General features: G+C 40.2%; 1 long non-coding RNA gene across 1 annotated transcript in view; it reads right to left on the reverse strand.

The window, feature by feature from the left end:
- LOC126481163 (uncharacterized) overlaps positions 1-21,109 on the reverse strand; it is a 62,587-nt gene extending 41,478 nt beyond the window's left edge. The window contains exon 1 of the long non-coding RNA XR_007587525.1: positions 21,032-21,109. This is a non-coding gene — a long non-coding RNA (uncharacterized LOC126481163). The remainder of the gene's footprint in view (positions 1-21,031) is intronic.
- Between the last annotated feature and the right edge of the window lie 244 nt (positions 21,110-21,353).

A 21,353-nucleotide genomic window follows, 5' to 3' on the forward strand; every position in this document is an offset into this window, starting at 1 on the left:
ATATTGGATAAAATCAACAAGAAAGCATTAAAAGACTCATTAACAAGCCATGTAAGTTGGGGTTGGCTGACATTAAAATTGGTGCTCTGATGGAACAGCTGTCTGGAATACCATAGTAGTTCTTACAGTCCTTTTTCAGTGTACGTAATCAACTGTAAGTTGTCTTATCCATTGTCACTCCACTCATCTTGCTCTTGAACTTACATTCCAATAGGTTCTTCCATGCGTTGTTTTATTGCAATTCCTTTTCTTATAGCCTTCATTTATTTTCTTAGAATTTCAAACATCTATTCATCACCTCACTGGAAAACCACATTCCTGACAGGTGAACATATCACAGACACTTCCCACTGATGTAGGAATGTAATAGGAAGGTATGATGGTCATATGTCGTCATATGTTCAAGAAATTCAGCAGCTCTACTGGAAAATATAACTCTTAGGCCTTTCATACTAAAAATCACGTCTCGTGTAAAATACACTGTCTCCTGGACATAGCAGCAGCAACTGACTGTAAAGTCTCTCTCTTACATTACAAATATATAATTTACTAAGGCTCTTTCTTCAACATCTGAACTGTTAGGTCTCATGAGTTATATGTATGATAGAACAAAACATAATGCAACTTGTAAAAATGTATAACTTTTATGCAGTGTTAATATACATTTTGTACTTCTTAAACTGTGGAAAATAAATAACCATCATTAAAAAAACATTGTCATTCTCTTTCTCTATATCAAACCTATTCCTCACCCCACAAAATTTTCCAAATAAATGTTTTCTATATGCTTTAAGTTCAGCATATATTTCACAAAAACCAATTGAAGCACTAAATGACTTCGGAATACTTCCTGCAAACTCTGTTTGCATGGAATTTCTGTTTATACGAGTAATACTAGCAGACTTGTTTGTAATACACATACACACAACTATCCACAGACTTAACTCCTCATCCTCGTCATGCACTTCATGTCCTAGTAGATACTTGACAATATAATTAAAGAGTAGTTTAAAATGCCTTTATCATATACTGAATCTCTCCCTGGTGATTCACATTGTATCATACAGGCCACACAGGTTCGTGATCCTTGGAAGCTTTAAATATAAACATTGTGCTGGGTCTTCAGATGTTAACTTCATCTATGACCGCCAAACATGTTGATGATGGACGTGTTGTTGGTGCTGAAGAGATTAATATGCTGAGTGAACGATTTGTACTCAGTTACCATTCAATCCTCTATGTATTTCAGTTATCTGCATAGTTGATCCCACTCTATATCACTGAATTGTACTTTTGTGCATTGCCACACATTCATCAAAGTTCGTGTCAGGTGCTAAACCAACAGTGTAGTGTTGAACAACAGGTGTTGGATATAGTGCAAAGTCACAGTTGGGAAACAGTTCCATGTCCTATTCTGATACATCACATGCTGCATCAGGGAGCTTGTCTGCATGCTGACTTGATTTCTGGTTCTGTTGCTTCTCAAATGTATTTTCCTTCCACTCCAACACATTAGGAGCTGCATCAGGGAGCATGAATGCATGCTGGCTTGATACCTCCTGCTGCTGCTGCCATTCCTCAAATATATCAGGCACTGCGTCGTCTGCATCATGGAGCTGTTGAACTGAGGGAGAAATAAAACAAGACCACGAAAAACACATAAATACACTCCCACTCATAATGAATAGTAAACAGTGAGTGAAAGGAATGGTTCAATACTCACAATTGAGTGTGTGAGTCAGTTTCTTCTCCCTGAAGACACTTCATGACAATGATGAACAGCCTTTCACTATGGACTACAGAACACAAGTGGTGGGTTTGCTTGAAAGCTGGTAAGCCTGCACTGAGGATGAGTGGTGGGGGTAGACGACCATGGGCCCATGGGAATTGGAACAACAATTTTGAACTGTGTACATATCCCCAGGTCAGCCATCTTGGATCTGATATCATTGAGGACATCTTGGATTCTAAAATTAAAGAGCCAAGCAGGTTAGCACCTGCAGCATGATATTGGAGGAATAGTGATACACTTTGCAGTTGTTTACTGTGCTGGGGTGACAGATGTGAATAATGTGCTAGGAATTCATAGCGGACTTCATTCTCGATAGGTTTCAAGCCTGGACATTACAGGTGAGTAATAGAAGAAATCTGCTGGAAATTTTAGATGCTCTACCGACAATGTAAAACATATATAATTTATGTGAGTAATCACCAGACCTTGGATCACATTCTGTTTATGGAGAGGGTGGTTGGAGTTTAACGTTTTGTCTATGCTGGGAACAAATTTTCATCACACCAAAGCGTATCTACAGGGAAAATGAGTGTTGGTAAAAAAGTTATACTGACACCCATCAGAAAACAGCCGGCTGAGAATTCTACAGTTAGTCAAGAACCTATTGCAATCTGAATGCACCACGGGGCCTACTGCTTGAATCTATTGAATCTACTACTACTACTACTACTACTACTAGAAATGCTAATATGGTACTTCAGCAATTGATCCAACCCACACATCTCTGTGAGCTGTTATAGCAGATTTTCCTGTACAAACACCCTTATTATTCATAAGAAATGATAGGTGCATGTTGTGTGTGGTGTTAAAGACTATGATACTGTTTCTGCTAAGCCTCAAACCTTAGAAAGACAACTACGTATAATCTGCAAGCCTGCATACAGCACACTGTGGAGAATATCTTAATGTCACTGCTGGTCAACCCCTTTTGCTATTCCACCTGGATATGGAGCAATGGAAGAAAGAATATATTCTGCAGCCAAGTAACTTTAAGTGGCCGAGTATGGTGAACCTGTGTGACTCACGGAAAAATTCCTGTGGTAGTTGGTGTTAGAGCTGCACCTTTTTTAGACTGAAGTCAACTGATAGGTATACCTGCTTAAAGGAAGTCACCCTACCTAAGGAAATTGTGTTTCCAGGTAGAGAAGGAATTAGCATATTTCATCAAGATATAAGAGGTATTAGAGATAAAGTTAATGAACTGCTTACAGATGTTGAATATGAAATTATTGGTATATCAGAGCACCACTTCAATAATTTGACAATTCAGAGGCTTCCTTTACCAGCATACAGATTAGCTGGCAGTTTTTCAAGGAGTTCCTTGTGGAGTGGCAGAGTGGCCATGTACGTGCAAAACAGTACCGTATTCCATTTGAGTCCATAGAGGTATCACGGCAGTGCACTGAACAGATATTTGAATGTTGTGCAGAGGCTGCTGAATTTAGTGAAACTAAACTTCTAATTTTTGTTGTTTATACATCCCCTAATTCTGACTTCAGAGCATTTCTGCTCAAGCTAGAGAGGGTTCTTGATTCACTTTATAGGAAGTACCGGAAGTTAATTATATGTGGTGACTTCAATATTAATTGTGTATACGACTGTGCAAGAAAAAGAATGTTGGTAGGTCTACTAAATTCATATGATCTGATGCACAATGTGTTTTTTCCAACTAGGGTGCAGGGGAACAATAGCACAGTCATAGACATATATTTTTATTTATTCTTCATTACTAGATGGGCATTCTGTTAGTAAAAGGGTGAATGGCCTTTCAGACCATGATGCACAAATTTTAACACTAAAAGGCTTTTGTACTCAAATAAATGTCACATATAATTACAAACTATGTAGGAAAGTTAATCCAACAGCAATATAGAGTCTTTTAAAACTCATCAAGGAACAATAGTGGCAGGATGTTTATAGTGCCAATAACATACATGACAAATATAATGCTTTCCTTAACACATTTCTCATGCCCTTTGAGAGTTGCTTTTCATTAGAACATTCTAAATCGGGTACTAGCAGTAAAAGGCTGCCTGGGTGGCTGACTAGTGGGATAAGGATATCATGTAGAACAAAGCGGGAATTATATCAAAATGTTAGAAGTAGTCACAATCAAGCTACAGTTGCCCATTACAAACTGTTTTGTAAGGTGCTTAAAAATGTTATTAGGAAGGCAGAAAGTATGTGGTGGGCAAATAGAATAGCTAATTCACAGGATAAAATTAAAACCGTATGCTCAGTTGTGAAGGAAGTGTCTGGTGTAATGTAACGGACTACTGAAACTACTGATACCACTGGCTGGCGAGGTGTGCGGTGCCGACAATCAACTTGAAGGAGCAAGTGAACTTTAACTACGTAAACATTAAGTGAAATATTATTATTTTGTTACAAAACTGTTAATATGAGGACAATCATAAGGTATATTTCCACAGAACTATATTATAAACACTTTTCATTTTTCATACTATGTTTTTCATATATGTATACGTGAGATGTGTAAAATATCTATATACAATCAAGGTTGGTAGTATTGCACAGTTTGTAAGCTCTGCAAACATGAGCCGGTTGTTGGCGGGTGTAGAGACAATGGGCAGTTAGTGTCGAGACGTCTTGTAATACACATGCTTTGAGAAGGTCAAGGATAGAGGGAACGAAATGATGTATTGGAAAATCTGTTACATTGAAAATTATTGAATATCGTCATTATCAGCATTTATAAAATAAAAGTTGGACGTTTAACTATGTGTCAGTTCTTACGCAGCAAAATACACATCCTGGACCTCAAATTGATTTACCAAACAGCGGATGGCGAGATTCATCACTGGACAACGAGCGTACAACAATGACCAATAAAGGTAAGAAAGTTATATTACCCTAAATTCAAATTGTGATGTTACCTATCTTTCTCCATGTCTTCAATCCTGTATGTACTCTGCTGGTAGAGTGAACAGTGTGACAGGGACTGGTGGTCGACTACTACTGATAATAATTAATATTTTCCCCTGGAGAAAGAGGTGCATTGCACTGGTCAGCAGCACTAGGTTGATGATATGAAGTCAGTTCACAGGAAAAATATTTTTGTTACTGATAAATCAGTATTTAACAATCGTTTTCTGAAAATTGCTGGTGAATAAAATAAAAAATTAGTTTCTACAAGTAATCATATAACTCTCTTGGAAAATCCCTTCCCGAGACTGATGTCTGAAATACTTCTCTGTGATACTGACAAGGGAGAGATTGAGTCAATAATTAAATTACTGAAGACTAAGGACTCTCATGGGTATGATGGAGTGCCTAGCAGAATATTAAAGTACTGTGCGGCACATGTCAGCCCTGTGCTTAGCCTTATTTGTAATTTTTCCTTTAGGAATGGTCAGTTTTCTGAATGATTAAAGTACTCAGTAGTAAAGCTGCTTTATAAAAAGGGAGAAAGGGATAATGTAGACAATTTTAGACCTATTTCTGTGCCATCAGTGTTTGCTGAAGTTATTGAAAAGTCTGTGTATGAAAGGATAATTGATAATTTTATACCACACGATTTGCTATCAAATGTACAGTTCGGCTTTAGAAGTCATTTAACAACTGGAAATGCTATATTCTCTTTTCTCTGTGAGGTACTGGATGGCTTAAACAAAAGGATGCAAACGCTAGGCATGTTTTTTTATTTAACTAAGGCATTTGTTTGTGTTGGTCAGAAAATATTGCTTCAGAAGTTGGACCATTGTGGAATACAGGGAGTAGCTCACAAATGGCTCATCTCTTACTTTAACAACAGACATCAAAAGGTCATCATTCACAGTGTTGAGAATTGCTGTGATGTGGGATCTAGTAGGGTACGGTCAAATAGGGGGTGCCCCAGGGATCAGTGTTGGGGCCACTCTTGTTCCTTATTTATATAAATGATATGCCCTCTACTATTACAAGTAACTCTAAAATATTTATGTTTGTTGATGACACTAGCTCAGTAGTAAAATATATTTTGTGTAACACTGGCTTGGTTTCAAATAGTGCAGTTCATGACCTAAGCTCATGGCTTGTAGAAAATAAACTAACGCTAAATCACAGTAACGCTCAGTTTTTACAGTTTCTATCACATCATTCAACAATACCTGACGTTTTAATTTCACAGAATGGGCATATGATTAGTGAAACCGAACAGTTCAAATTTCTGTGTGTTCAGATAGATAGATAACTGTCGTGGATAGCCCACACTCAGGATCTTGTTCCAAGACTTAATGCCCCCATTTTTGCTATGCGAATGGTATCTGAAGTAAGTGATCATTGGACATTAAAAGTAGTCTACTTTGCTTATTTCCATTAGCTTATGTCCTATGGTATTGTATTGGGGTAACTCTTCCCATTCTAAAAGGATATTTTTGGCTCAGAAACAGGCAGTTCGGGCAATAAGTGGTGTAAGTTTGCAAACCTCTTGTCAATCTCTGTTCACTAGTCTGGGTATTTTGACATTGGCCACTCAATATATATATTCTTTACTGTTATTTCGTGTTAACAATGTCAGCTTATTCCCAAGAATAAGCAGCTTTCACTCAGTTAATACTCGGCAGAAATCCAACCTGCATTTGGATCAGACTTCCTTAACTCTTGTGCATAAAGGTATGCAGTACACTGCTGCATCCATTTTCAATAAGCTACCACAAGAATTAAAAAATCTTAGGAGTAATCCATGTGCTTTCAAATCGAAACTGATGAGTTTCCTCATAGGTTACTCCTTCTCTTCTGTTGAGGAGTTCCTTGAAAAACTAAGCTAATTCTTATGTTATATTGTTGACAGTGTTTACTGAAACTTATGGGTTGACTTTTTTGGGTTCATAAACATTTTATTTTTATCTGTTATTATTTTTATGTCGTAATTGCATGTACTGACACGTCCCATGACCCTGGAGTTTTGCTCCTCAATTTGGTCCTACAGAACTTGATGTGTAAATAAATAAATAAATAAACTTGTACTCTGCAATATGGATTGCTGTGAAGAGACTACCTACGGAGGACATATCTTAACTGCTCTTTGAGTATGTGGTCAAGTATTTGTTGGAATACAGGGTTTAGTATCCTGACTTCTAGTTGGTGTTAAATACAGGAAATTCTGTGGTTGAGCGTCTGGCTCTGGTGACAGTTTTTTGTGTTGAAATGTCATGAATAGGAAGTGAATGGTCCACCAACAGGAGGGTGAGGGTACAGCTCTTGATTTTTCTCTACACACACATTGGGAGAGAGAGGAGTGGTTTGGCCCCTTTTGTTATTGCACTTGCATACAGAGCAGTGGGAGAATGAATATTTGCCTCTGCCACGTAACTTTAAGCATTCAGTTATTATGAACCTGTGTGACTTGTACTCTGCAATATTGATCACTATGTGGAGACTAAATCTATGGTTGACACATCTTAAACTTCTCTTTGATTATGTTGTAATTAATGTGTTGGAATGTAAAGTTAGTGCTGTTTCTGGTGTGTGTTGTGCAAGGTGTTAAATACTTTGATGCTGCCTTGTTCCAATATATTCTTGATGGATAGTAAGCCTGCATATCTTATATCACAGCTAGTCGGTCCCTTTTGCTATTCTACCTGCACATGAAGTAATGGGAGAACAAATGTGTGTCTCTGACAAGTAACCTTAAGTATGTGAATGTGGTCAACCTATGCAACTTGTACTCTGCAGTATAAATTACTATGGAAAGACTATCTATGGTGGACATAACTTAGGTGCTCTTCGATTACATTGCCAACTATTTGTTGGAACATAAAGTTAGCATTCCTGACTCTGGTCAGTGTTAACTAGGTGGTGTGCTGTGGTCTGGTGTCTAACACTGGTGACTGTTTTTCTTGTTGAAATGTCATAGATAAGAAGGGAATAGACTATTATTCTCACAAGATGTCACTGTTTTGTCACATACCTTTACCATCACCGACGATCTTTTTATAAGGAATGATGTGAACATATTACAATTTCAAACCATAATCGTACATGAATTTCATAAACAGTTGAACTTATACACCTCCAAAAATCTGCAACTAATTTGTGCTAGACAGAATTGATGTGTTTGATCTACAAAGTAGTATCTTCATCCTCTTACAGTTTGCACCATTGTGTTTGGAGCTCTCTGTAATCACATCGTCAAACTCATGTAGGAGAAATAGTTTACAATCCTGGTGCTGTCTCTTATACTCTCATAGTCATACCTGACAGTAAATATCATACATTTCCTGATGTCTATAGAAAAGATACCACTTTGATTTCAATGTAGGAATTCCAGTTGAGAAATCTGATGCCATTATACACTACATAAAACATACCAGACCATTTGGCTTAGTAAAGTATAAGAGAAGTTGATGGAAGACTTAGATTTCTAGCTAACATTAACAAATCCTTATATCACTAGCATCACTATTCGTCAAAATAAGTGTGGAACTTTCAGTTTCCTAGTTGTTGTGGTTTTTGGTCTGTAGCAGAATTAGGAGTACCTTAACATGATAATTCAATGGGTAGTACTACCATTCGTCAAGGCAACTCCTGTTCTGTGAGTTCAAATTTACAGTACATATGTACTTTCACAGAGGAAGACTGCACTGTAGTTCCTTCTCTAGATTGTCGTAAAGATGACAAAATGGTAGATATCGAAATAGACGACAGAGGAATAGAGAAACAATTAAAATCGCCCAAAAGAGGAAAGGCCGCTAGACCTGATGGGATACCAGTTCGATTTTACACAGAGTACGCGAAGAAACTTGCCCCCCTTCTTGCAGCGGTGTACCGTAGGTCTCTAGAAGAGCGTAGCATTCCAAAGGATTGGAAAAGGGCACAGGTCATCCCCGTTTTCAAGAAGGGGCGTCGAACAGATGTACAGAACTATAGACCTATATCTCTAACGTCGATCAGTTGTAGAATTTTGGAACATGTATTATGTTCGAGTATAATGACTTTTCTGGAGTCTAGCAATCTACTCTGTAGGAATCAGCATGGGTTTCGAAAAAGACGGTCATGTGAAACCCAGCTCGCGCTATTTGTCCATGAGACTGAGACGCCATAGACACGCGTTCCCAGATAGATGCCATGTTTCTTGACTTCCGCAAGGTGTTCGATACAGTTCCCTACAGTCGTTTAATGAACAAAGTAAGAGCATATGGACTATCAGACCAATTGTGTGATTGGATTGAAGAGTTCCTAGATAACAGAACGCAGCATGTCATTCTCAATGGAGAGAAGTCTTCCGAAGTGAGAGTGATTTCAGGTGTGCCGCAGGGGAGTGTCGTAGGACTGTTGCTATTCACGTTATACATAAATGACCTTGTGGATGACATCGGAAGTTCACTGAGGCTTTTTGCGGATGATGCTGTGGTATATCGAGAGGTTGTAACAATGGAAAATTGTACTGAAATGCAGGAGGATCTGCAGCGAATTGACGCATGGTGCAGGGAATGGCAATTGAATCTCAATGTAGACAAGTGTAATGTGCTGCGAATACATAGAAAGAAAGATCCCTTATTATTTAGCTACAATATAACAGGTCAGCAACTGGAAGCAGTTAATTCCATAAATTATCTGGGAGTATGCATTAGGAGTGATTTAAAATGGAATGATCATATGAAGTTGATTGTCGGTGAAGACTGAGATTCATTGGAAGAATCCTAAGGAAATGCATTCCGACAACAAAGGAAGTAGGTTACAGTATGCTTGTTTGCCCACTGCTTGAATACTGCTCAGCAGTGTGGGACCCGTACCAGATAGGGTTGATAGAAGAGATAGAGAAGATCCAACGGAGTGCGCTTTGTTACAGGATCATTTAGTAATCGCGAAAGCATTACGGAGATGATAGATAAACTCCAGTGGAAGACTCTGCAGGAGAGACGCTCAGTAGCTCAGTACGGGCTTTTGTTGAAGTTTCGAGAATATACCTTCACTGAGGAGTCAAGCAGTATATTGCTCCCTCCTACGTATATCTCGCAAAGGGACCATGAGGATAAAATCAGAGAGATTAGAGCCCACACAGAGGCATACCGACAATCCTTCTTTCCACGAACAATACGAGACTGGAATAGAAGGGAGAACCAATAGAGGTACTCAAGGTACCCTCCGCCACACACCGTCAGGTGGCTTGTGGAGTATGGATGTAGATGTAGATGTAGATGTAAAATGTACTATGCAAAGTACCATCGAGTTGATGCATACAACCAAATGTCTGTATTCCTAGCACTAGTTGACTGTTCAGTTTTGGAAAGAGTTTTGTGTCCTTTCTGGAGGCAAAATAATAAAAACATATATATTCCTTTCCTTTCAACCCATCAAGATCTTGTTCAATCCATGTAACACAGAATCGTGACACTGAAAAAGGTGGACGTTTTAGAAGCATAAGACTACACCTGGAAAGTAGGTTAACACTTATTTTAGGTGAAAATTCATTTATTTCTCCACAAAATTGACATGAAAATTTAATGATTTGCTGCATGAGTGCTGCTTGTTGCCATTTAGAAATCCTACAGCAGGGGCTGATGTTACATGTGCAGCATAATTGTTCTGTTACATGGGAGAACATTTGAATGGCTGTGGTCACTTATAGGGTGACACCACCTACTAGCCGCTGGCTGCCAGTTATTTTCCTTATGCTTCAAAGCCAATGATTCATATAAGTGTGGTGTACTTACAGAAAGGTGAAGTGTTCTCTCTTGATTTACACTAGGTCTCTGGCTATACTCTTGAGGTGCAGCATTCATGTTACTCTCACCAGATGGAGGTAGCAGCTTGTAGCTATATCACTGGTGATGATACAGCAATCTGCCATCAGTGGGTGCTGCACTCTGCTGGAGATGGCAGTTCAGTTTTTCATCTCAAAAAGTGATGTCAAGCATAGTATTGACCACTCCACTGATAGGGAATATCATAGTTTCCCATCATATGTATCTGTGGCATTTTTGTTTGCTACAATTCGATTTGTAAATAAGGATAGACATGTTTCATTCTCAAATGTTGCTTTAAATGCCTCGTACATATATAGGCTCACGTGATTGACAGTTCTGTATGTGCTATGCCTTTGTCGAGTGTCATTTTAATTATATGTGGATTTTATGTAAACTTACCTTGTCAAACTACCCCTTTCTTGTATATTAACTCCAATTGTTTCCCCTCTCATGTGTAAACCTCATCTTTTATTCCTGTGTTTTATGTATGTGCCGTTTGTTTGTGACATTTTATATAGTCTCTTGGCTGTAGAGTGGTGAATTGTGCCACTGCCAGCCCACTCCTGCCCACATGGGGCACGGGTATGAAATAACAATAATGGGGATTTTTTTTAATTTCCATGCAGAATGTATGTGGGGGTTACATGTTATTCCAGTTTACCAAATTTTGACTCTCCATAATTGGGATTAAAGTACAAGTGATTCCTGCATTTTTCTTGTTTTCCATCATTTTAACTCGAGTTATTCAGGCTATGACTGCAGTGCTATCCAAATAGCATGCTCCATTTCACATTAGGTTATTGAATCAGTAATATGTGTGTGGTTTCCCTCTGAATGGAGCTGTCACTGGTGCATGGTGGTGTGACTCCATGGCATTCTGGCTCTTAGCGGGGGTGCTGCAGACGGGACTGTGGTGTAATTCTCGACTGGTCTGGTGATAATGAATTTCATGATCGCAAATTTGTTTCAATAAAGGTGCAAGTGTTCTTGGTACACACCATACAGATTGGATTTTAACTTGGGGGAATAAATTGAGGCGGCAATATGGGGGTGTGTCCAGAAGGCCCTTTCCCTCCTGGTGTGGTGTTAAAGTGGAGAGATCCGATCTTAAGAGTATGCAGTGACCATGCACCTCTGAATGAACAGTTGCTTGGGCAGGAAAATGTGTCAAGTAGGTCAGCAGACAGATGTGGACCTGCAGAGACATCCTTTGTCTCTGACTTCATAGTGCCGATACTCCAGAACTCAGATTCTGACGACATAGAGCCTGTCTTAGTACGCCTTGGTCGCCTTGTATGATCGCCATCTTGTATTCCAGGTCAGCCATTTTGGATTCTAACGTTATAGCTGGGCTGGTGCACGTATTCCAAGTCTCAGATTGTGACATTATAGAGTGTGTCCCAGTATTTCAAGTCAGCAAGCATGAAAATGCATCATCTTGGATTTTCCTGCCCATTCATACTTAGTACAATAACCCTCCTTCCATAGGAAACACACTAACACAATTGGAGTATTTTTGGATTTTCCCATCAACATTTGAATTTCCTGCCATTTTATACACAGTGCAGTTGGCCTTTGCCAGACAGGGGAGAGGGTGGCGATGGAGGAAACCTATGACTCATCAATGACATAATCCATGATGTCAGTGATGGCATCATCAGTTACACACTTTGTCTGTGAACTGTTCTTGCATATCTATTCCTGGAATTCGTACTTCCAGTCAGCAGAACCTGCACTCATGAATTTTCTTCATTGATAAGAAGGGGTGAAAACTTTCCCATAATGATTCGACCCACTTTCAGCATACATACAGTTAATAATTGAGACTTCCAATATGCAAAAGCATGAAGGGCAATTCTCAGCCCCTGTTGAGAAAATTGCATTAGAAGATTGATGGTGTGGCTCTTAGACACTCGGCATTTTTGTATCACTTTGGGGGCAGTAGAAGTTCAATGGTAAGTGCTCTGCTCAAGCATTCAATGTCGAATCCTGAGTTCACACAATGGCAGGTTTTTTTAATGTATGCACTTATTTGACCTAGTAAATTATGTGTACTGTTGTATTTGACATTTATAAATACACACCCTATATGCCATGAAACCTCTTTTTAAAGAAAACTCTTATGTAGAAATATGATCTGTCACATTCATATTATGACTCATAGTATCTCTATTCCATTTTCTATGTGGCAGTGATGATCTGCTCAGAACATTGCGTACAGATTTTCCATTTGCAGTGGGGAGTGAAGTAAGAAGACTGCCATCATCCAGCGACTGATATATTTTGGTTCACTGCCCAATAGTTTCTGACAGTGATTATGTGAGTCATCATACGAAAGGTTGAGAGGAAAGTTCAAATTTTTACATTATATTTCTTTAAAAAGTGGTTATTGGTCCCATAACTTACATATTTCTGAATATCATATATACATACAGCAATTTTTTTAGTGGTGCAAGTACACTGGTGTCCAAAATTAAAGCAACAAACCACTAGTTCCCCTTCCTGTGTCTAATTCATGATATAATCATACCAACTGTCAACCAGATGGCCATACGATCATGTTCTGCATGGAAGATGGCATTCCGGTCAACGGACAACCATACTGACGAGGACATCAGGACACCTATGAAATGAGGTAGTGTTTGCTGGGTTGCCCCACATCCACAATCACTGTGTATAAAGTTACAGATGGGGCAGGGTGCAGTATGGCACAGAGAAGATGCCTACCAGACTCTCTCCGTTTGGGCCCCCTAGAAAGAAAGGAAGCAGGAGAGTCACAAACTGCTTTGGCCCAATGGCTTAATGTGAATCATTCTGTTGTTTCTCAGATGTGGCAATGATTTATAGAGATTGAAGCTTTATCCAGAAGATGAGGGCAGGGACAAACATGTGTGACTTCAGAAGATAGGACCGTTATTTGGCAGTAAGGGCACGACATTACCGCTTTAGCACTGCACAGCAACTGCGCTGTGAGCTCGCAGCATTCACTGGACGTGTTGTATTGAGGTAAACGGTGTGCAGAAGGCTTCATCACAGTGGCCTTTATTGTCAGAGATATGCTCTATGTCTACCTCTGATGCGTCTTCACAGAAGGGAACGTGTGGAGTGGAGTCATCAACATGCCACCTGGACGGTCAAACAGTGGGGCAATGTTGTTTTCACAGGTGAGTCCTGATTTAGTCTGGAGAGTGATTCTCAATGCATTAGCAAAAGGAAGGAACGTGGAACATGATTTCGGGACCCAAACATTCTGGAAAGAGGATCTCTAATGGTGTGTGCAGGTATTATGTTTACCACTCGAACCCTTATTCACGAAATTGTACAGCTGAATTGGCAAGATTTAACACTGTCAGGTATCATGACGATATCTTCGAACCTTATCTGTGAATTTTGCGAGGTGCTGTGGGCCCAGACGTCATACTGATGGACGATAATGCTCGACCTCATAGAGCATGGGTAGTTGATGTTCTATTGGAAACGGAATATATTGCACGCATGGGATGGTCTGCTCACTCTCCTGATTTGAATCCCATAGAGCATGTCTGGGATGTACTAGGGTGATGGCTTGCATCACATCAGCATCCACCACCCACGCTCCACGACTGAAAAGAGCTCTGCAGGAAGAATGGGTGTTACTGCTTCAACATGAGAATGATGACATTACTCACAACATGCCCCCTCATTGTCAGGCTTGTATTGCTGCCAGAGGTGGTCACACCCCATACGGAGCACATTAACTACTTGTCAGAATGTGTGCGCAAATCCGTTAAGCTGGAAGAAATGAAGAACATTTTTGTCTACCGTTATGTAGGTTGCAGTCTGTTTTCTTTACACTGTTTATACTTTACTATCACCTGTTTACTTTGTTTTGTGGCAAAATAAATCAGGGTGTCTACGTGGACAAGAAAAAAAATTCCCCGATTTTTCCCGGTTAAAAACACAATTTCTCCCGGATGAAATTACATGTAAATCGGGTGAAAATACATCCGTGTTAAGCAGCAGTATACTTTCCCTCGGAGCTGTAAAACCTATCAGTCCTTTGAATCGTGAAGGTCTTATACCGGCGGAGGACGTCGCAGCACTTTAGGAAACAGGAAAAAAACAATCCGTTTGGAAAGATTTTTGATGCGAGACAATACGGACTGAGCTTATTTTCGTATTGCGAAAGTATGCACACAAGTTCCACAAGTTACAGCACGGTATCTTCTGAAGCTCTAAAATAGAGATTGCGTTGAGCGATGAACTTTTTTCAGCCGGTCATAGCTCATGTCACGTGATCTCGCTAGTGAATGACGGCAGTGGCTGGTCCCAGCGGAGGTTCAAATCCTCCCTTGGGCATGGGTGTGTGTGTGTGTGTGTGTTTGTCCTTAGGATAATTTAGATTAAGTAGTGTGTAAGCTTAGGGACTGATGACCTTAGCAGTTAAGTCCCATAAGATTTCACAAACATGCCGGCCGCTGGCGGCCGAGCGGTTCTGGCGCTACAGTCTGGAACCGCGCGACCGCTACGGTCGCAGGTTCGAATCCTGCCTCGGGCATGGATGTGTGTGTGTTGTCCTTAGGTTAGTTAGGTATGAGTAGTTCTAAGTTCTAGGGGACTGATGACCTCAGCAGTTGAGTCCCATAGTGCTCAGAGCCATTGAACCATTTCACACACATTTGAACATTTGAACAATGACGACAGTTATTCAGAGCACGGGGCCTACAAGAAAGATGCCGCGGCGCGCACGTTACGAAGGTAGGCCGAGCTCGCTCAACTCAGCAAAGTGCGTTTCTACACCGGTTAACTCGTAACTAAATGTGTATGTACGAACGAGAATTGCATCGTCTATTGGAATCCACTATTATTAGTCCTACAATGATAGGAAGTTTGTAGGCCTACTAACAGGCTCTAATTTGGCAATTAAAACCATGCCAAAATGATTATCAGTTGCGTAAGGCACCACATCTTCTATGAAATGAGAATTGTTACGAAGAAGAGACTAAATGCTATAAACCAGCGGTTATACCATTTCTATCGAGAATTGATTTTAAATTTTGCTGTACGAACAGTAATCAGTAAGACTTCATAATAACGGATTCCAGTACAAGATGCATTTCTCGTTAGTATGCACGCACCCGGTTGCGAGTTAACAGATTTAGAAACGCATTTTGCTCACTGAGGTAAGGGACCGAGCGAGTTCAGGTCGTTCTTCGTGACGTACGCGCCGCGGCCTATCTTTCTCGTGCGCCTCGTTCAGTGCATAAGACATGTTAGGTACTCAACCACAAGCAGCATCATTGTTAAGTAGCACGACCATACAAAGACAAAGGTTAATGGGTTAAAGTAATGTAAGTACACTATATCGTCACGAAAAGCTAAACTTTCACATATAATATCGGCCATTAACAATGTTTAGCTGTTTTTTTCTCGGAGGGCATGGTTAGGCAGGAACCTAAGAATGCTTCGGAAACTAAACTGCTGTATTTGATGTATTTCATACATATACTTTCGTATTACGCAAACATGCAGTTCAAATGCCTATGCGAATCAAAGATCTTTCCAAAATGCGTTGTTTTTTTGCTGGATTTCGTTTCCTAAAGTGCTCGGAAGTATAAAACCGGTAACCTTTCCATAAACCGTTTTCCAATAACACAATTTATTTAGTTTCTATTTCGTGATCATGGCTGCAGTGATTTAGGAGAACCATTACAAAGTGAAGTTTATACTTAGCTATAGTCAGTGTCATGTTTTCTAGCAGAGTGATGCAACAACGTTTACATTGTTTTTATTCAAAACTCCGAATACACTGTACAACGTTTAAACATCCACTGACGTAAGGCTGTGAGCACTCACAGCAAGGTCTAGGGATCTTTGATAGCATTCTGCGTTCTGCCTGACCGGGACTGCAGTGGCAATGAAGGATGGGACAGAATAGGAGCAGTCACCATGGCGTCAGCTGGTCAATGCAAAGTGATTCAGTGACTGGATGAAGTGGGAAGAGACATTGCTGCGAGCTGAGATGGTGAGGTGAGGCGACGTGAGGTGACCAAGCCAGCAATTGATCACACAAAAGACGAGCCATCGCTTCCAGCAGCTAACATCGTTACATGCCTGCTCAAAATCCTAATACCGTGAAACGCCATAATAATACAGCCGCTGTTACCGTGATTAAATACAAATAAAACAATTACCGCTTATACATCCGATGCCAAAAAATATAACTTGGTATATGTAAACAGAAAAAAATGTCTGAGACAGTATTACAGGAAAATACTAGCTGGCAGATAAATCGTAAACAAAAACATTACGTAAGTTGGTCAATAATTAAAGAAGAAAAGTCTGGAGCAAGAGTCTTGAAATACGAGTTTATTGGGCCGAGTAGCATGTTCTTCAGATGATCATAGACTACTGTGTAGCTAGCACGTTCCGGGTTGTTTTTGTGCTCTATCTTTGCAATAAACATTCGCAAATACAGAAGCAGTTACTAGAGCGCACTCAAGTTCTCCGGCCTTCGGATCACGCAAACTTCAAGGCACCCGTTCCGATTCTGTGGTCCAAATATACAAAGGTACTCCAGAATGGAAATCCTTAAATAGGTTTTACAAGGCATGTACAAACTGATTTATCATCCAGAGTGGTTTCTTTACTGTGGACTTGATTAGCAGAAAAATATGGAGAGGGGGCTTGCAAATACGTCAAAGAACAGCAAGAAAACACAACGTGAAGACAACAATAATAGCTGAACAGCGGTTATTACGTTTCTAGGTACGGAGGGATACACAAAAACCGACATTATCAATATACTGGCTATCAAGTAAAACCATATTTTAAAAGTAAGCGGGTAAATCATTCCTCTACAAGTAAATCAATATGCACGCTGGTACAGAATCTAGACTTTAAAATAAAATCGATATATGTACAACAGAATGTCTACCAAGTCCTAAAGCACTTCGAAAATTTTACATACAGTAGAGCGCCTCAGCTGTAAAGTAACTGGGAGGCCAAGTCGTTCATAACCGGCAGATTTCATAACTTAGAAAATGGCTCTGAGCACCGTGGGACTTAACATCTGAAGTCATCAGTCCCCTAGAACTTAGAACTACTTAAACCTAACTAACCTAATGACAGCACACTCATCCATGCCCAAGGCAGGATTTGAACCTGCGACCATAGCGGTCGTTCGGTTCCAGACTGAAGCGCCTAGAACTGCACGGCCACACCGGCCGCCTCATAACTTAGAAATCGTGGATGGAAGACGAGAGTAAGTAACCAATAGCATCCGAGAGAGAGAGAGAGAGAGAGAGAGAGAGGAGGAGGAGGAGGAGGAGGAGGAGGAGGAGGAGCCTCATGATAAGGAATAAGCTAGAACGAAAAGGTGGCGAAGCCTTCAGAGCTTTGGTCGATGAGCGCGGTGGCCTTAATATCTTTCGTCTTTATAATTGAGGTGCTGTACTGCACATGTAAAATTAGCTAGCAACTTGCAACAGATTACTGGAATAAGACTGGTTGATAAGTCTTGTCACTCGTACTTTCTTAAAGGGTAAACAAATGTAGTGCTACTAATAATATCATAATTAACGCTGTTTGTTTCTGGGCAGAGACAGTGTTGTCACACTTGTCTCGCTCGCTTTTCAAATCACAGTCTGTCAGTAGTCAGTGTGCTCGGCTCACCTGTTGAATTCAGTTCTGCGCACGTGCGGGGCAAAGTTTTATAAACTGACAAGATAGGTAACACTCATTGTGTCATATTTCATTATGCGTAATAACGAGGCACAGCCTTATTTACATCCATCGTTCCTCTTTCTTCAATAAAGTTGCCCACGAACAATCACTATGACTGCGCCACGTTGATTGGTTTTTAAGATAGCTGGCTTTCAGATCTAGTATTCAAGGATTGGTTGGTGATGTGGATTATGGCCAGGGACCCTCATTCACATCCGTACTGTGGGAAGATCGGCTCTTACAAGTCACATGACAAAATCCAAGAAGCACGTCGCGACACCAGCTGCCATGAGAAGCACAACAAGTTTGTACATCTACACCTGACTGGCGGCGACCACTTCAACCCAGCAGACAGATTCTACTTCCACTACCACATCTGCGGATTCAGCTGGGACAAGTGGCATTGGCCGCTAGAGTTGTTGTGCCTCTGTAGAAGGATGTCACTGCAATGTCAAAACATGGGGATAAACTGAGAGGAATTGAACAGATGACAATAAAAGACGAATTAACAAAGGCGGAAATACTGTGGTGTTTGGAGTGCATCGTTTCACACAAGTCACTGCGTAGTTCTGCGAACGATGTGTTGCTTTTCCCCGCAATGTTCCCCGACAGTGAAGTGGCCAAGAGCATGCATTTACAAAAGGACAAAATCGGTTATATCGTGCAATATGGACTAGCTCCCTTCTTTGGGTCTGAAATTAAATCTGACCTCGTAAACGCATCAAGGATTGTTGTTTGTTTTAACGAATCCTTGAACAAGGTGTGCAAAAGAATCCAGATGGACATTTTAGTGCGTTATTGGGACATTAAAAAAAATCTAGTGTGCACCCTTTACTACGCATCTGCTTTTCTAGGCAGTTCGACGGCAGCTAAGCTACTCGAGTCCTACAAGAAAAAAATTCCCGGCGAAGCAATGAAAAAACTTTTACAAGTGTCGATGGATGGCCCTAACGTCAACTTCGCGTTCTTAAGGGAACTTAAAAATTTTTTTAAGAAATTTCTAGCATTAGACACCGTTTTACTGGAAATTGGAACGTGTGGGCTTCGTGTTGTTCACAGCGCCTTCAAGTCCGCAATTCAGGAAACACAGTGGATGATAATTCAGTTTTTATGTGCCTTGTACAATCTTTTTATGGATGCCCTTGCCAGAAGAGCTCTGTATATTTCGACAACGGAATCGGAACTGTTTCGCTTAAAGTTTTGCGCGATCCGATGGCTGGAGAATGTGGAAGTTGCTGAGCGAGCTCTAGTAATGCTTCCATTTCGGCTAATATTTGTTGTAAGACTGGAAGAAAAAAACAAACCAAAATGTGCCAGCTATAAAGTAGTGGAGGATCACCTCAAGCACAAGCTACTCGGTCCAAAAATTGCCTTTTTCAAGCCTCTTGCTGGAGACCTGACACCTTTCCTAAAGGATTTCCAATCCGATTGACTGCTAGCACCGTTCTTCCACTCTGCTTTGACAGAGATAATGGAGACAATGATGACACGATTTGTCCAGTCGACGAAGATCTCGCCGTCAGTTAATTTGGACAAAGAATCCAATATTTTGGGTGTGAACAACAAGATTGAGTTCACCGTCAAGAATGAGTTCAGAAAGCGCAGGTCTCTCACAGCCCTTGAATCGCTAAGTTCCAAAACGAATGCAGAAGAGGAATGATCAAGCTCATGTTAAAGTTGAAGGAGAAATCTCCCCTACACATTAGGTTGACAAAAGCTATAAGCTGTTTTGATCCCACAATAGTGTGCAGGGAGGCTGGTCCCAAACAATACCATTCCTTTCTACAGGTTTCGGGGGAGAGCAATTGGATGGACGGTGGATGTGCCGATAAAGCAGAAGCGCGATACGCTTCTGTTGTAAAGAAGAACTGCAAAACAAAATTCGAAACATTCAACAAAAAGGAGCAACGGCTGGATGAGTTCTGGATGAAATGTCTCAAGAACCAGAATGCAACGTGACACGAGCTGCAGAAGCAATGGAAATCGCGCTCACAGTCAAGCAGCTGCGGAGCGAGGATTCTCGGTGAACAAAGAGTGCCTCTTCGAGAATATGAGGGAACAATCTGTAGTGAGCAGACGACTGGTGAACACGCAGTCAAGACACACGGCAGAGTCCAAGAAGTGCCTATAACAAAGTCCCTTACACACTCTGTAAGAAACTCAATGAGATCGATATGCTGAAGATCTCAAAAATCGAAACGACGAGTCATCCAGGAAAAAGGATCATGTGACTAAAACGAAGATTGTTGACGTAGAAATAAGACAGCTTAAAGAGAAGAAGGCAAAACTTGAGGGGACCATTCAAAACGCTCAGACAGAGCGAGAATCTATTACACAACGAATCAATGCTCTCGCACACCGCTCCAAGTGAGCTATTCTCCAAAGTCAATTCCTAAATTACAGTATTTGTTGTTAAACATGGTACTTCCTTCTAAATCATTTGTTGTATTGTCTAATAATAATTAAAGTGTTTCTTTAATAAAATGTTTTTAAAACAAATGAATATGATAGCGTTATTTATTTTAAACTGCTAACTCCCACAGATGTTTAAATATACATTTCAAACAACAACCTTCGTGATTAAAAGTTATTTGGAAAATACACCTAATTTAAGAAGTTAAGTATTAAAATAAAGACCAGAGGTAAAATTTCGCAACACAAAAATCCTAAAAGAAAAGACTGTAGATATGCACAAAATATTTTACGAAAAAAAATCTCTTATTATTCTAAAACGAAAAAAGTAATTAAAGGTGTTTAGCAACGATAAAACCGAAAGCTTTTGTATTTAAATAAAAACAATAATAAAATCAGAAAAATTGAGGAATGGAAGAGGTAAAATACATACTTGTCCTTACTGAAAGCAAATTCTAGAGCGGGGGAATATAGTAGCTGCGCTTGACAGGTTTTCGCTCTAAAACGGGACTAAAATCGTACGAGAGCAAGGTACGGATGTCCCGCTACCTACCGCTTGACTGGTGCTGCCTTCTGTTGTCCATTTATAGGATTAATTAGAAGTAGTAGCGAACGTTAGAGCTGTTCGGAGACGAAGATACAATTCACCTGCAAAAAAAGTAGAAAAGAAGGAAACTGGTATTGCTCTGCATGCCAGAACATTTCGTCTTTTCTATGCTATCGAAAAGAGACCTGTGACATTGCTCAGTAACACA

Source organism: Schistocerca serialis, chromosome 5, assembly GCF_023864345.2.
Source record: "Schistocerca serialis cubense isolate TAMUIC-IGC-003099 chromosome 5, iqSchSeri2.2, whole genome shotgun sequence".
In the NCBI taxonomy this organism is placed as follows: domain Eukaryota; kingdom Metazoa; phylum Arthropoda; class Insecta; order Orthoptera; family Acrididae; genus Schistocerca; species Schistocerca serialis.